Genomic DNA, 15,647 nt, shown 5'->3' with positions numbered 1-15,647 from the left:
TTTAAATATTTTCAATGTTCACAACTATAAGCAATATAGTAAGAAACATACAGTATAGTAGGAACTCTAGATCTTTATTGTAATAGAAAAGAGCTAAAATACTTCAAACTAGCATTACTCAGAAAACCCTTATACATTTAATTTCCAGAGCACTGTAATGTACTCTCTTCAAGATTATTCCAGGGTGAACATCAAAGCTCTTGCTGTACTGAGCTAAATTTGCATCCTTAACTGTTTATTACCCAAAGCTCTTAAACATGAAAGCAGTGCTGAAATCCCAAGGCAACAGACTTGCTAAAAAAGATATTTGTTTCTTAACTCTGGCCAGGCTGGAAATTAAACCATTCCATTACTTCTCTGTGCTAGAATTTTTTAAATTATCTCTAAGAATGAAATACATGGATCTGGGAAAAAATTACAATAGTACGGGAGAAATATTTTGTTCATGGAAGCAGGTAAGAGAGGTGCAGCAGGGGGGGTGAGCAACTGGTAGCATCTAGTTACTCTTCTAACAAATAAAATATATGCAGCAGACTCAGAACAATGGCACTCCCCCTTCAGATTAATCCAAAGGTATTGCCAGAAAGTATTCTTGAATAGCATAACCATAAGTGTTTACATAGTCATGCAAGTATGAAAGTCATGAAGCCTTCCACTAAACCTGAACTGGGCTAGTGTGATCTTTCAAGAGTGCTTTGTGTTATCATAGTAACCTTACCAATATACCACTACAAGTTAGAGTAAACTAAGTCACAGTTTTAGTCTATCCACATAGGAACTATCCATTTAAAGTATTGCCAAGTTGTGAAAAACTGTACTTTGAGACACAAAGTATTTGTCCAGAAAATTAACCTTCTTGACTTGGTATCTTTATGTTTAAGACCTCTAAATTTAAGGTCAGTCCAAAAAAGACCTGTCTCTTTAAAAGTGTAAACCAAACTATGTTTTATTTAAGGAAAATAAACTTTGGTCTACCACTGATGAAACTCAGAGCAAATGTCTGTATTATCAAGTTGTCTAGTAAATCTATGCCATCCTTAGTTCTGCTGTCGTGTTTCGTTCCTTATTATGTTTTTGAAACAACTTTCAAACACTCTTAAAAGTCTGCTCTAGAATGTTTTCACTCTTAAAAGCAGGTCAACAGGAAAAAAATATTCACCACCCTAGGTATCATACAACATACTAAAAAAGTCTTCTAACAAGTTTGCAGTCATCTAGTCAGGCCACTCACCTGGAGCGTAGGATAAGCATCAGGATATGATCATTGTTCCACTCTTCTCCTATTGTGAGCAGACAGACAGAATCTTCCTGACAGTTCTTGAATTATGTAAATGTGCGTGTGCAGAATTCTAAGGTTAGTCACCTACAATTAAATTCTAAGGCTATATTTATGTTGTGGTCACAGGAGCATGGATTACTTGCATTTTTCAATCAAACACACAGTTTAGGTCCTTATCAGTCTTTCATAGAACTCATATCTCATTTTAATTCTTCTAACAGAGAACTTGGTGTTTTACCTTGGCAATTAGTTACACAGAATATGCATAATTTTTGCTTTTTTTTTTTTTTTCAAATGAGAGGAAAATCAAAAGCATCTTTTAAGACTTAACAGTTTTAAATAAATAAAAAATTAAAAATTAGAGAAACTATAACTGTATTTTCAAGTAAAAGGTGTTAATGTTAAGGCCTGTGTCCAATTTCTAATACTGTTTTATCTAAAGATTAATTTTGGGTCAAAGAACTTCTGAATAATTATATTTTTTTAACGTTTTCTTTCAGAAATATTGCGGATTATATTTATCTTTATAGTAATATAATGTGTGAATTTTTTTTTTTTTTTCATTCTCTGTTTGACCTGTCATAGCTATAGCATTTCCTGATTTCAGTGTTACTAAAGAATTTCCTTTTAATAATTATAAGAACTGCATCTCCAACAAGCGTCATCATCATTGTGTTTTATTTTGTGTCTTCTCTACTATGGCACTTTTGTTTAATACGAATTAAATTAAAACAACAAGTAATTTTTGATGGTCTCTTAGCAATGAACCTGTTAATTATAGCCGGAAATTTTATAAGCCTCTAGAAGAAGACTCCTTACTGCTATTGAACATCAGTGAAGATGAGAGACCCTAATTCTTTTAGGTGCTTCAAAAATTATTTCATTTTAAATTGCTTTATAGTAATTAAGTTATATTCTTTTAGATGTATGATTTACTTTGACAAGAAGCATATTTTTTTTTATAACTGTGGAAATGTACAGAAATAAATTTCAAGTAAGATATCCACTATTCCTAAGACCCCTAATATGTAAAATTTTTGTTAAATCCCACAAAATGTAAAAGGTTTCCAAACTTTTAGACTTAAAACTTTCATATATTTTAATATTTTATCTTCTGTACCCTAGAACTTTTTCTACCAGCCAGCCTATAGTTGTGATGCTTAAGTGCTGCTCTATACTTTGGCATTTTCCAGGCAGCATGACTCCTGTGGGATTCATCAGGAAAAGCTATTAGTGCACTCACTGTCGTAAAATTTGCATGATTCCATAAATCTTTTAGCAAGTGGATTTGGAAGATGTTTTTGTGAAGGTTATGTGTGTAAAGTAAGCTGCATTACATGAGCCTTCAATGTGCGCCTTCAACATGACACCTTCTGACATTTAATAAAATAGTGATTGCACCCTCAGAGGCCTTGTTATGCCAGTACAAGTGTGAAGGGAGTACCCTCAGACTGTCTTCTATGTTTTTTTAGTGGCAAAAGAATCTGGTTTAGTTTTAGTTTTCTAAGCTATGTAGTAAACCCCAATTCTTTAGATTTGGCTTGTTATCCCTGCAGGTTTTAATAAAGTACCATTTTACTGCATTAAATACAAACTATTTAACTTAGAGAAGACTGCATATTAATGCACAGACATTTCAAAATAAAATAAATTACTTATAGCTAATTTATACTATAAAGAATTTGTTGTTCTGCTCTTGTCAGTCTATACAATTTTCATATATGAGTCATGGAGGTCAGATATCCTTGATTTCAAGTGTCAAAATTGTCTCATTTGAATAGTAAAAGAGTGTGTTCTAGATATCTACTGGACTCTTCTTAATTTTGTAACTAAAACAAATGATGGCAGGGTAGTGAAATGGTCTTAGTTCCTCTTTTTAATTAACATCCATGATTCATAAATCTGGAGATAAAACTGCAAGATGAAAACTTTTTACTATTGCCTGCACAGGGAAATTGAACTGCAGTTTTAATCTAAAGTCTATACTGGAAGTTAGTGAATATTGGTAGCACCCCACAGTTTCCAGAGCTTTTCCCTCACATGAGATAATTTTATGCTTTGCCTTCATTTTTCTCTCTCAACCTCTGCAAAACAAAACTAGAAAATTAAGATGATTTGCAGCTGAATTAAGTACCTGTTGTCACTTCAAGGAGACTAAAACATCAGTGTTCTAGTTTGGATCAGGATGCATTTCTGAAGAAAGTCTCCCAGTTACCTCCACATACTGAGCTCTGGCTGACTTCACTGAGTGGTTTCAGAGTAGTTGAAATTCCTGTTGTCTGAAACTAAAAGGGAAGTTGCACTCTCAGGATGCAGCTATGGTGCTCCACCTGGCCTCAGCTTATGCTGGTTACTGGTAAGATCCCTGAAATATGTGTCTTTGGGCATCTGATACTCAACATCAACTGTTTTACTCAGCAGATTCATTGCTATGCTGCTACTCGCTAAAGTTGCTCTGGTCTCCTAGGACTAGAGGACACCGCTCATTTCAGACTGCACTTCCCTTGACAGGGGACAGGACATACCCCATAGCCCTGCTTCTCTTAATTTTACTGGCTAGCTGGTTTAGACTACACAGCTACTGGTGCCTAAGTAAAATAGATCTATGCCAGAATATTAAACCAATTTTAACTTAATTACTAATTTATTATTCAATAAAGTATATGCCTAAGCAACATTCTGAACTAGTTCTCTTCTTGAATCAAGTCTCAAATAACATTTTAACTCTGCATTCAGTCATGTGGGAAGATGCCCGTCCATTGTTGTAAGAAAGATTAAAATTAAGGGAGAAGAATGCTTCTTGTAAAATGTTAATTAAGCTTTGGATCAGCTACTCTAACAGTTTGACATCACTACCTATAATGTTTGATTATATAAATATTTCTCAATCTTTCTTCACAAACTCACTTCTTAGAGGACGTCAGTCTCTTTAAACACTAACAAACTGCAACAGATAACATATAGGTATAATTATGTAGATAAAGGTTGTTAAGTTTGTGGATCATTGTGAATATTTAACTTCAAGCATGCTGGCTAGTTGCAGGCTGTAATAAAACACAGCAGGATATTAAAAAATATAAAAGGACACCTTTGGGCAACTTCAGGATTTTAAATAAAAAAATTCAGTAACATTTTCAAGGGCCAGTTGAAGAGATTATTTTTAACAGGATTAGCACTGTCAGCATATACAAACCAGCCATTTCAAAAAAACTTTAACTCCAGAGTTCAGGGGAAAAAAAAACAAAAAACAAAAAACAAAAAACAAACAAACCCAAACAAAACCATACAAGAAATATAGAGTGATTTACAGAAATATTAGCATGATCAGTCTAAAGACCTGATCTTTATCATTATTACCAACATTAATGGGTTAATCGCAAAGGTCTTCTAATATTAAAAAAGCCTGTGTTATCACAGTATCAGTAAAATTCATCCTGGAAGGATATATTGGAATATATTACTTTAAATTCCTCTGAAGTATATTGCCAGCTTTCATTTGTAAAAATTTATTGTGAATAATAATTAAAAGAATGAGCACTCTTGATTGGTCAGAAGAGAATGATTTTCTGTCTTGACTAAACAAATAGACTCTTTGATTTTAATATCTGCCAATAGTAGATATTAAAACTGATTATGGTTAAATATTATATCATACCTTTAGAAATATAATCTTTTCATAAACGTATGGATGCTGTGATCAAGATATAGGAGGAGAAATGAGGCAGTTCATTTAAAAGAATCATCCAGCTTCTGAATGACTGCTGCTGGGGAATATTCCAAATCAAAAGATATAAAACCAGACTGTTGAGCTGCAGCTCCCAGTTAAAAAAAGGCGGCCGTGTTAAACAAGATTGATAGTAGTCAAAGAAATGCTGGTATGTTAACATTTTTGGTTCAGGAATGAAGACTCTGTTCCTTGATTTCTTGACCTGTTGTGGTATTTACTTTAAGATTCTCACTGAGAATTGTTAAATATTATACTAGCAGGTATAGTTTCATTTTAATCACATTCATTTCACTGACTTATCAAACCTATAATTAAAAATCTTTCCACGTTTGCTTTGTATAAGCACAGGACAATGATGACATTTTCTAATTGTTTCTTTTATGCTTGTTTTAGCTGGGAAATGTGCTTTTCCTGTATTCTCTGTTCAGACTGACATTTTATCTACTAACTAAATATTTGTTTTTAATACCTGCAAGATCACTTGTGCTCAGAAAAGAACTTCCTTTTGCCCTCCCTTACATAGCAATATTTTCTGAGACTCTTTTGCTGACTTTTTCAACACCTTAAAACAATAAATCTTTGATGATTTTCTCCTCCATTTCTGTGCTTGTGGTAACTGCATCATGAAAGTTCTTGACCTGAATGCAGTTGCTTAAAAATAATGTTCAATTTTTTAATATATTTTGGAAGTTATCATAATTGCTAAATAAATTAAGCAGCAGACAAGCAATACTGCTACTCTTCTACTTATTAATTCAAAACTGATCTGCTGAAGCAGCTAATGGTACAGAAATATAAACTACTTGTTCAGATTTCTCAATTTTATTTCAACATAAATTATGTATTTACAAACATAAAAGAATATACAGAAAAAAAATATTATCCTTGGATAAATTGATTCGATACAAAAATATTGAGGACACCACTCTTAGTCATATGATTCAGATTTAGGTAGTCCTGTGTGTAGCAGGGAGTTGGACTCAGTGATCCCTGAGTCCCTTCCAGCTTGAGATATTCTATGATTTTATGAATATGTGATTCTATTATAGTAAAAAGACAGTGGTTTACTATCTCTGGCCTAGTCAAAGATTTACAGGAAAATCACATTTCATGTCATACCTTTAGGAATCAAAAGAAGTTGTTTGCTGCACAGGAACAGCAGATTACTCCTCATGTAGGGCATTATATATGCTGGTTTACTGGTTATATGCAAAAGTATTTTTTTCCCTTTTTTGGACACTATGCGAACATTACTAATTAAATCCCCCTTCAACTTTAGAAAGAAAGAAAGAAAGAAAATAAAAGAAGGAGGGAAGAAAGAAAGAAAATATATAATTTAGTCTGTTTTTGTGGCAATAGTGTTTTTAATTTTCCAGCTCAAGTAGCTGAAGCTTGTAAATAGGCACTGAAGAAAAAAATTGAGATTCTCGCTTTATCTTTCTTTTTTTCCTCTTTCTGTATTCTGTTTACCACTTAGTGATTTCTTGGGATTCTTCTCATGCTGTAGACTTACAGAACATGAATGCAAATGAAGATATATGAAGATATTAATACACGACTCATATAAAATGAGAACTGAACTGAAAACTAAAATGGCAAAATGTGAATATTGCGAAGTAAAGCAATGGCAAGCTAATAAATACCAGTATTGTAATTTCCTTCTTGATCTTAATCCCCAATGCTCTACATTTCAGTCTTTAATTTTATAGTGTCCAGATACATCACAAATATTCATGAAATTATTTTCATGAGGTGATGGGCTTTTATTAAGTAGAGTTCTCATGTAGGAAATTTATATATATATATATATATATATATATATATATATAAATGTGAAAAAAATGCATAAGTGTGGAAAAAAAATCTTATCTCTCTCACTCTCTCATACCTCATCTTTAGAAGGCCAAAGTTTAGTTTTGTTCATATCATAACCAAACAACAACTAGACTCTGGATTATGTTGCTTGAGTATGTTCATTTCATTACACAATTCTCTTTTCCTTTTCCCCCTCTGTTTAGATGTAGTAAGTAAAAGGAATTTCACTAAAGTGAGTCACAAAACAGCAAGAGTGGGCAGGTCCCTAAGGGAGGGGGTGGGTCAGAGTCAGGATCTGAATCAATGAAGTGCCTGGTCAGGATTGTACAGTCACACAAAGGCATAGACCAGGGGCCAGGGCTGGAGCTTAAATACAAGTGAAGATAAGTATAAAGTCCAAGTGAAGATAATAAGGTATAGGACCCCAGGTCTTTCTTACAGCAGTCTGATCCAGGTTGCCCTTCAGCACAGGGAGACAAAACCACTGGTGAGGGCATGGTTTCATTGAGGGCCCCGACAAAGTATAATTTAAACACCAAATGTTAAAACTTTTTTTTTCCCCAGGTGAGCATAATTAATTATCACATAATCTGAGTGTTAATAGACCTAAGATCTATTACTAACAATGTTTTTTTCTGTCTTAAACTTCTGTAAAAAGGAACATATGTGACATAATCTGATTCTGTTTAGTGGTGAAAAATCAATGTCATGAAACATATTTGTATTCCTTTCTAAAATTAAAAGGAAAATCTTTCATTGCTAACATGATACTGAATAAGTATCCATAATTGATTTCATTGATTTAGATTCCTGAACTTGATATTTTTTCCTTCTACAACTGAAATGCCTAATCAAATTTGAGAAATCATCTATATAATGTGACAACCTCTCTTATTTTGGCCACTATTGGATAACTCACAGGAAGTAAATAGAAGACAAAAAGAAGTATCCAAATCTTTGGACATTCAGTCCAATCAACTTGCTTGCCAATGCAAGAAGCAAAAAATGCAGAACCTTTGTATAGAATTAATCAGTTATTGCATATATTGATATTAAAAATACTTTGTGCTTATTTATTTTAAATATTTTTCCTTTGCTCTCTACTGAAACCACTCCTTATAAGTGTATTATTAGAGGATAAATAAATGTTTTTAATATGTTGACTTTATTTTATTTTTAATATATATCTTCCAAGGGACAAACCAAAACTGACTAGTTTATTATGGTATGGTGCAACGTAGCATGGGAGCCTCATATTTCCACTTTGATCATTACTTTATCCTATAAAATATCTAGGAAGAAGATCTTTTTCTTTAAAGGGACTTAATCTCCCCTGATATGATCCAATGTCATCCTGCTTAGAACTTCTTGGGATGGGATGACTTGGTTCAAATTCCTCATCTAAACCAGGTCAGACTGAAGTTCTGAACACAGTAGTGCTTTTTACTCAGGTGACTAGCGTAGATTTCTATAGTTAGGTGGGGGTCTATGTGTTTCTGTGTATGCTTGTGTGACATAATGGCTGATTATCATGTATGTAGAGGAGGAGAGAGAGACAGAGAGATGAACTGATACAACTTGCACTAATTGCTCCAAGAAAGTTCAACTCTGGAAACCTTAGCACAGATCCTTACATTTTTCTGATTTAGATGAAATCCATAAACACCTTTCTTCTGCTGTTCTTTATGCCAAACTATCACTTCAATATGTCTTTGCTGGTTGTTTTAGGATGCTTCACACTGCATACTTTGAAACCCATTCTGAGATATGTACGTCTCCCCATGTGTTTTTATGCATGCCTGCGGTATCCATTCTTCTAGCACTTCTGTAAAACTGAAGTAATTTTGTAGGGTACAGTTTAGCAGAGGGGGCAATTATCTGGTACAAAGAAATATCTTTAAAGTACAGCATTTTTATCTGACGTGGTAACTTTCCCCTATCATACTGCTTTGTAATTGTGTAAGATGCCAAGCATAGACTTGTTATAGATTTACATTATATAAGCTCATTTTTCTTCTTTCCTTACCTTCTTTGAAAAGTTATCCTTTGCAGTATATTTGTCAGTGTCTTCTCTGACTTACTTGTCTGGCAATCTGTCCGCTGGCATCCTCATAACATCTGTCATGAATGTCTATCTGCACCATTCTCCAAGTCCTTCATTTGTTGCCTTGTCTGTTCACAGTAATTGCCACATTTATCATAGGTACTTCTTTTCAAGTAGAAACAATTTCATTCTCTGATGTTGCATTTAATGTCTTTGTAGTTCTTTGTATTTTATTTTGTTTTGTATCGTGAGGTATCTACACTCAGCAAACAAGTATACAAGTAGTGCCAAAAAATTTTTATCACTTCCTTCATAAGATGAGATTCTTATCATTACATAAGAAAAGAACTTAAATCTCTATCACAATTTGGAAATCTACAAGAGGTGCTGACTTGAACCTGCTTCAAAATAATGTCATCTGGAAATTGAAGCTGCAATTAACTGCAAGGATCCAGTGAAAAGTATAGCTTGGTACTGCACAGAAGCAGAATAGGAAGAGCAAAAGGTGCATTCACTCCACAGTATAAATCATATTTCAGTCCTTTTCTCATCCAGATCCTCATGGATGCCAGTGTCCTGGTCTATAAGACAACAATGGGGAATGTGAGAGAATGTAGTGGAATCCTGTAATTTTTAAAGAACATGTACCATATATTCAGCCACAAAACCAGACTTTGCTAATATTTCTTACTTGAGAAAAGATATGTTTGTTAAATGCATGACCTTTGTTTACAGCACCTCTTGGGCACACTTATCTGCCAGGCAGATAAGCCTGTCACACTGTTTTGTCTAGAGATATCTTATTTCCTGTTTTAGTAACAGAATCAAGAATCAGGCAACAAATAAATAAATAAGAGAATAAACTTACTCCTGTCTGAGTCCTTCACAGCTTTTCTAGGACATCTGACATCGCCAATTGTACAGGTAGATGAAATTTTTAGGCACAGGAGACTGGGAATATATTAATTTTTAAAAGCTGTCTAATTCTTTATTGTTAACATCTTGTCATATTAGACTATGATTATGTGCCAATGTAACATCATTATATAATGATATAGCTTTATCTGTGATGATACTGTCATACGAATGGCCACATAACACTCAAGTAAAATCATCATTTGTTAAATACCAACAGTTCTTGGGGATTTTGACCCTATTTTGTAATAATTTTTGTTTACCCTTATATGATTTTATTTTTTAAATGTTTCATATTGAATTTCTATGGATTTCAAAAATAAACATAAAAGAGGCAAATCTATAGGGATTTATTTTGATTTTGTTCTTAAATATATGACTTAAGGATTTTATTTTTTTTATCCAGATTTTAATGAATAATGATGTTTTCGAGGCGCATAGTCCTACTGATACTCAAAATACTAGTCTGAATTAGAGTTCACCAACATGTGCAAACGCTTCCCAGTCTTAACTCAAATTTAACACAGAGATTTCCTTCACTGAAATCCATAATTTAAGTACACTTCATAATTTTTACCCTAAGGATCATAGTCTATATTTTTTGTAGGAACAAAATCTTTTCTTTCTATCCCAGATAACTCATTTTCTAGCTCTCTAGCGCATATATACATATATATATATATATATATATATTCCCATTAATGCATATGAGTTCACTTACACATTATACACACCTACATTCTTTATAGAAATTTAAACTAGGGCCACAGAAAATGGATCTGTGAGTGAATTATTCAGGTGGTACTCATTCAGCTATTGCACCTAAGGAGCTAGAGGTGGAAGGATGTTCACTGCAGACCAGATTAGATTTTCTGTTTTCTTCTAAGTTTTTATTATTGCTTACCTGTCCCCAAAGTGCTGTGGCATTCTGCTATTAATGTTCCAGGATCTGGTTCGCATTTTGGCATTCTTCACCCTTAGACCTCTTAGACTAAATCATATACATTTTATCTGTTTTCACCTAATTTAATTCTTCTCTAATGATATGTGTCTATAGCCTATGGTAACTGATTGATAGTTATGGACACAGAAAACCCCAGTTTTTAAACACAGATTTCTGCAAACCAACCATATTGCCTCATTTGGCTTTATAAAATTTTCATGGGGGTTTATAAAGTTTAGCTGCAGAGACCACCTTTACAAGTCACAGTATAATTCAGTGGATGATGTACCATTCTATGCGCTATTTGCTTATTCGTTCAATAATGGAGTAAAGTAAGACCAAGTGCAGCACTAACTCTTTGAGTTGTGGACATTTGCCTGAGACCACCAATTCATTTCACAAAGTCTGCTGAACAGCAATCAGATAATAATGACTTTTTGGTATGTAGTTAATGATGCAGGGGTTTAGAGGACCCATATCTGATTAAGTGTGCAGGGTGGATGGTGTGCAGTTAATGTAATGTAAAGCAATGATAGAGTAAGTAGAATAAAAATAAATGGCTTAGCTGCCACACTCTCTGCATGTTGAATGTGAAATGCAACTGGTATGTAGAGGCCTTCTTTATAACAATTATCAGTTAAACCCTCATAATATGGCTAACGTAAGATGAACTAGACCTTTTATTAGCCTTCTGTACAAGGGTAGGATTCATCTAGGAAACTGAGTTGTTCAGACAAATCGTGCTACATGCTTACATAGATGAAATTAACTATTAGTATAAGCTAGATGAGGGCAAAGCTATCGATATTTTTTACGTTGACTTTAGTAAGGCCTTTGACACCATTTCCCACAGCATTCTCCTGTGGTGAAAGTGGCTGCTCGTGAGCTTGTATGGGCACACGCTTTGCTGGGTAAAAAACTGTCTGGATGGCCGGGCCCAAAGAGTTGTGGTGAACGGAGTTAAATCTGTTGCGGCCGGTAACGAGTGGTGTCCCCCAGGTCTCGGTTTTGGGGCCACTCCTGTTTAACATCTTTATTGATGATCTGGACGAGGGGATCGAGTGCACCCTCAGTCAGTTTGCAGATGACCCCAAGTTGGGTGGGAGTGTTGATCTGCTCGAGGGTAGGGAGGCTCTGCAGAGAGACCTGGACAGGCTGGAGCCATGGGCTGAGGCCAACTGGAGGAGTTTCCATAAGGCCAAATGCCGGGGGCTGCCCTTGGGCCACAACAACCCCCAGCAGCGCTGCAGGCTTGGGGAGGAGTGGCTGGAGAGCTGCCAGTCACAGAGGGACCTGGGGGTGCTGATTGACAGCCGGCTGAACAGGAGCCAGCAGTGTGCCCAGGGGGCCAAGAAGGCCAATGGCATCCTGGCTTGTGTCAGCAATAGCGTGGCCAGCAGGGACAGGGAAGGGATCTTACCCCTGTGCTCAGCACTGGTGAGGCCGCCCCTCGATTCCTGTGTTCAGTTTTGGGCCCCTCACTACAAAAAGGACATTGAATGACTCGAGCGTGTCCAGAGAAGGGCAACAAAGCTGGTGCAGGGTCTGGAGCACAGGTCATACGAGGAGCGGCTGAGGGAACTGGGAGTGTTTAGTCTGGAGAAGAGGAGGCTGAGGGGAGACCTCATCGCCCTCTACAGCTCCCTGAAAGGAGGTTGCAGAGAGCTGGGGATGAGTCTCTTTAACCGAGTAACAAGTGATAGGACAAGAGGTAATGGCCTCAGGTTGTGCCAGGGAAGGTTTAGACTGGATATTAGGAAGCATTTCTTTCCAGAAGGGGTTGTTAGGTGTTGGAATGGGCTGCCCAGGGAGGTGGTGGAGTCCCCATCCCTGGAGGTGTTTAAGAGTCAGGTTGACATAGCACTTAGGGATATGGTGTAGTTGAGAACAGTGTTACGTTAATGGTTGAGATAGATGATCTCCAAGGTCTTTTCCAGCCTAGATGATTCTGTGATTCCGTGGTTCTGTGATTATTTCTACTCAAACAATTCATGCACAAATCCTTAAGGAAAGTGGGTAGGACAAACAGTCTTGCTAGGGAAATGAGTCTCCTTTGTTTTAGACACAATCAGTCTGGTTTCTAACTGGCTGTCTCAAAATATAATGTAAAAAGTACAGAATAAATACTTCATTTTGAAGTGACACATACTTTTTACTAAATGGAAAAAACCCATAACTATAATTAAGCAGTATTAAACAGTAACTAAACACAATTTTTTAATTCTTTATTTAGTTTGTTAACAAAACTAATTTTATTAAACAAAATGACACAAAGCATTTCATTTTACTAACTGAGAAAGCAATGGGATGAAAACACTAACTCTATTCTTAGAGGAGTTCAAACATTCGACTTAAATTAAACCTACCTAACTCTTAAAGGAATTACTGAGCTCTACTAAGAATTGTTGTTTTAACCTTTCTCTTTCTGATTGTTCTGCTCTTGTGTGTAGTTAAACAATATTTGCTTTGAAGAAGCTGCTCTGAGTTACTGCATCTTTCAAGTGATCACAAATTCCAAAGGGACGTTCCGTAAGAGTAGAGTCTTAGAATCTTGTGTCTCTGGTGTGGAGTGAGGTGGGGAGAAAGACATGCTGCAATCCCATTCAAAAAAGGAAGGAATTTCAGTCTGATAATGATACAAACATATGGCATTTGAAACTATTATCCAAAAGAAGCCAGGATCCAGCTCATCTTTCGACTGAAAAACAATCTTTAACATTACTTCACATGCAGCAACATATATTAACTTGCTCATTCACTTTAAGCCTGTAAAACCTCACACATATTCTAAGCCTTTGGATGGTGACATGAAGAGATCACATGCTGTTAATCACAGCTAGGTTTAGCAATAGAATACCTTAAATTTTTGAATGTATCATCACATCCTTCTCCCACTCTGGCTTTTTTTTTTTTTTTTTAACTATTAAAACTATTAACTATTAAAGTATGCCAGCGTGTTTATAGAGAAATTATTTAAATAATGAACTGGTGATCACAGGGGGTCTTTTTTAAAAAGGGATGGATTTTATAGATGCAGCCTAAGTAGTGAGTGTTTTTCTTTAAAAGAATATGGTAAAGAAAAAAGAATGTAAATTATGTAAGAAAATATAAATGCATAATCAAGTTTCTACAGAGTCACAATGAACAAATAGAGACATAGAGATCAAGATCTTTCCTTCTGTATAGGAGGCCCTTTTGTCCTGATATGGATCATCTAGCAAATCCATACTTTGCCCTATTAACTGTCACAATGGAATAAAATTTAAATTATACATTCTCCTGAGAGTATCAAAGAAATCTGACATCCAGAAAGATAAAGAAGCACAGCGGCATTTTACCAAGCCTGCAGACAGTTGAACAGATGTCACAGCAGCCAGCAGCAGAACCAATCAAGGAGTCAGAGAGGGGAATGAGCCAAGGGAGCAGACCCAGGCCCAGATGCCAACACTGGAAGAATTCACCTCTTAACATCTGGTTGTACCAAGCATTCCCCATATGTGGGTGTGTGTATTGGCTTTGGGCCTAGCACACACACACAAAAATATCAACTGGAATACATTCAGCATTGCCAGGAATAAGCAGAAAATCTGCCAAGTTTGTGTTGAAATTCTGTGAATCTGACACTTGCTTTTCTGTTTGTAAATGCACAACGTGTCCCTGTGGTAGCTTTGCATGTGTATGTGTTTTAGGCTGTGAAATATGTTCCAACCTGTTTAAATAAAATCTTACCTAAAACAGCTTACTGGAATTAACCCAGTCTGTCAACAGACCCTAAAAAACACCCAAAGAAAACAAAAAACACACAAAAAAAATCATCAACCAAGTTAACCTTAGTTAAATAGGGGCTTACTGGATGTGTCACTCACTGGAATTGTGATTGTCATTCCAATAAACTTGCACCTCCTCTTGCCATCCACTACAGGCAATGTGAAATAATAACCCTTAAAGAAATGTGAGAGAAATTAGGCTAAACAAAAAAGGACAGGGACCTAGATGCCATGAAATATGACACTTCGAATTACTACTTTACTTTCTAACTTTTTATTTAAATATTTTGTTGCATAAGGGTCTGAACCAAAAACCAATCCCAACAAAAAACAAAAGCCGTGCATATCTAATTGTAACTTAAACAAACTTCTGCATAGTTACTGGCAAACCCACTAAACACCTCAAATCACATCATTTGGGATATGTGAACTTCTGCCAATATGTAGACAAAAAATCTTCCAGGTCTTGAAAAGCTCCCAGTATAGAGCTCTCACTCAGACCCAGTTATCATGGCAGGGTTTTAAAAAAGCCTACATACTATTATTTTGTCCTAAATTACAGGTAGTCAGTGTTGGCAGGCAGTCTGAGAACAGGCCACTAGAATTGGATTTCAGAAAAGACTGTGGGGAAATTTTCAAGGACATGTATTCTGGATAGAGTAAAAACTAAAACATTACCTCTTGTGGAATGGATGATTTGAAGAGTTTTGCTAGACAATGGTCATCCAAGGAATCTATTTTAATAGGAAGCTGTCCTTTCAAATAAATCCCCTTTGAAAAGAAGTACAGAAAGGGTTTGCTGCCAGTCTCACAACTGTTGAAGATATTTTGGTTATCACTTCTGTATAAAGAAAGATAGAGCTCTCTTTGGTCTTATTTTGGTGCTGAAGACATATCAAGGATTAGATTCTAATGGTAAGTCTGTGATAAAAGGGAACAAGGATTTTTACAGGCAAAACAGTTAGTGTTGAGGCCTGACATCTGTTTCTCCACAGGTATATTTTCACTCAAAATCTTGCTATGGTCAAAAGGGACTACAGTCTGTATATGGCAACAGAACTTTATTGCTTGTCTAGTTAATGTTTTAACCATCTATAACCATCAAAGTCACAGATGACACCTAGTTAAGCAGGACTGTCGATCTGCATGAAGATAGG

Source organism: Athene noctua, chromosome 1 (genome assembly GCF_965140245.1).
Source record: "Athene noctua chromosome 1, bAthNoc1.hap1.1, whole genome shotgun sequence".
In the NCBI taxonomy this organism is placed as follows: domain Eukaryota; kingdom Metazoa; phylum Chordata; class Aves; order Strigiformes; family Strigidae; genus Athene; species Athene noctua.
The sequence above is the reverse complement of the archived record's forward strand: the minus strand, read 5'-3'. Positions refer to the sequence as shown.